Genomic DNA, 2,781 nt, shown 5'->3' on the forward strand with positions numbered 1-2,781 from the left:
GGATTTCGAGGGTATGTCTATTGACCAAAAATGACTGTAATTGACCCCTGCAATTGAAAATAATTTTTCCAGAACGATTTGAAATGTTTTAATTTTTTCGAAAAATTTGTCCACCTCCCTGAATTTTTTTCTCGAAAGTGCATAGGATTTCGCGGGTATGTCTATTCACCAAAAGTGATTGTAATTGACCCCTGCATCTAAAAATAATTTTTTTAAAATGATTTGAAAAAATTTTTTTTCGCCGATAAAATTCAGGGAAACATATCAATGGTATGGTCAGACATTACATTTTCGGTAAGGAATTTTTTTCTCGAAAATGCGTAGGTTTTCGGGGGTATGTGTAATGACCAAAAATGATGGTAATTGACCCCTGCAACCGAAAATAATTTTTCCAGAACGATTTGAAATTTTTGAATTTAATTGTTAATAACTTTTTAACGAAGCCTCCAACAACAAATTGGTGTTCTTGATTTTCGTCTTATTTTGGCCTCTAGAATCCTCTACTAAAATTTTTCCCAGGGGTGGCCGAACACCCTGTACTACTGGGTGTTCGGCCACCCCTGGGAAAAATTTTAATGGGGGATTCTAGAGGCCAAAATAAGACGGAAATCAAGAATACCAATTTGTTGATGGAGGCTTCGTTAAAAAGTTATTAACGTTTAAAGTTCCGCCTGTACTAAATTTTTTTCTCGAAAATGCGCAAGATTTCGAGAGTATGTGTAATGACCAATAATTATTGTAATTGACCCCCGCAACCGAAAATAATTTTTTTAGAACGATTTGAAATTTTTTTTTCCGTCGAAAAATTTCACACCTTCTCGAATTATTTTCTAGAAAGTGGGTAGGATTTCGAGGGTATGCCTATTCACCAAAAATGATTTTAATTGACTCCCGCAATCGAAAATAATTTTTCCAGAACGATTTGAAATTTTTTTTTTTTCGTCGAAAAATTTAGTCATCTTGTGGGCGAAGGAGAATAACGTAGTCGTATTTTCGTTTTACTGTTTTATTCGACCAAGTCGTTCGGGCGTTGGCGTGAGACTGCTCAAGTCAGGCCCCGTCGTGGGTCTCTGTGCGCCGTTCGACCGTCCCAGGAGTCACACTTGAGATTCCTTTCCTAAGACGGCCGTTGTTTAGACGTCGCGTATCGCTGGCGACGGAGAGTCGGCCTAATGTTTACATTATGTGGCGCCGTGTCCGTTGCACCGGCCACCACAAGGCTATATGCCTCCGAGGGTTTGGTCGGTTGCCTAAAAATCCGGCGTACCGGTATTATTGGTAGATTGGGCATTCATATATCATATGTTTTGCAGTTTCTCTTCGGGTATTACATGCAGGGCATGTGGAGTCGTCAACGACCCCTCTGTCAAAGAGTGTGCCGTTGATAGGACTGTTACGAGCGCGAGCGCGAGATCCTGGATTCGGTCGAGGGCAGTACTCGATCGGTGGTTTTTAGGTATGGTTAGGAAAGAGACAGGAGTTCCGGACGAACCAGGGGCTCTATACCCTGGGAGCCGTAGGAGTAGGTTACGTGGACGAACCAGGGGCTCTATACCCTGGGAGCCACGGGGTTAAATTTATAAGGAGAAATGTATGGTTTCACGGACGAACCAGGGGCTCTATACCCTGGGAGCCGCTAGAAAGGAGTGGACGAACCAGGGGCTTTATACCCTGGGAGCCACGTAGGTTTTTTAGGAAATTTTAGGATCTTTGCTCTATCGTAATGGTACACCTCGAGCGGTAAAGGTGTACCGGGTCCGTGAGATACTCCCCCGTCTTTCCGTTAATATGGTTCAGGGTTTTATTAATTAAATAATGCAGATCAGGGTAACTACTAGTATATATTCTGTTAAGTGCTCAAGTACAAAAGGTGTATTAACAAAACCAGTACTATCGCTGGGTTGCCACGACGGCGAGAGTTTTAAATCGGCGTTTACGCGGCGCGTTCGCGGGAGCTACTCACTCGATTAGTCGATTGAACACTCACAATTAAAACCGCTAGGGTGAATAGTTGCTCAAAGGGGATTATAGCCCGATCTTGCTTCGAGTGTCAAAGTAACGTCGTCTCGAGAGGTTTTGAGAAAAACTGAGCTCTCCGAGTAGGAAAATGCGGCCCTTATATACTGGAAAATTACTCAGTACAGTGGCGGGGCATTACCATATAAGGCAATGAAACTGGGCCGGGTGTGCACATACGGCATGAGTCAACCCCGTTCGAGGGGTTGTGCGCTAGAGAATCGGGCCAACGCCCAAGCCACCAAACGTTTCAGTCCCATACATGAATGATATGTAACAAGACCGTACCCTGTCATCAGGAACACGCACTCTTTACCCGGAGGAAACCATCGGTTTTCCCCTTTGAAAGAGAAAGTGTCCCTTCTGTAAGAAACGTTTTCAAAAATATAATAATTGCTTTATTCAGTTGCTGCGCTCTGCACGATGCGTCGCAGCTAATCGCTCGAAAAGAAGTGTCTCGCCCAAGTCGCCATGCAGCCCTCTTGACGAAGGCCTTTCAAGGGCCTTCGGGGGTGGTTTATGGCGGGGCCTGGCGTTCGTCGCTGGGGTCCGCTTGCCTGCGCGACGTCTTGCCCGTTGTTATGCCTCATGTGTACCGGGTAGTGTCGGAATTTCCAACACTTCCTTTGGTGGACGCTGTCCACCGTTCTTCGACCAAAGCTTCTTCGATTCTCCTCAGTTCTGCTTTTAAGTTTAGTGCCATCGGATTCTCAACTGGGCGAAAGGTGTAGTCTTTCCACGTAACGCTTTGGTTCGAACCTGAGA

The sequence above is a fragment of the Colletes latitarsis genome, chromosome 14 (assembly GCF_051014445.1).
Source record: "Colletes latitarsis isolate SP2378_abdomen chromosome 14, iyColLati1, whole genome shotgun sequence".
In the NCBI taxonomy this organism is placed as follows: domain Eukaryota; kingdom Metazoa; phylum Arthropoda; class Insecta; order Hymenoptera; family Colletidae; genus Colletes; species Colletes latitarsis.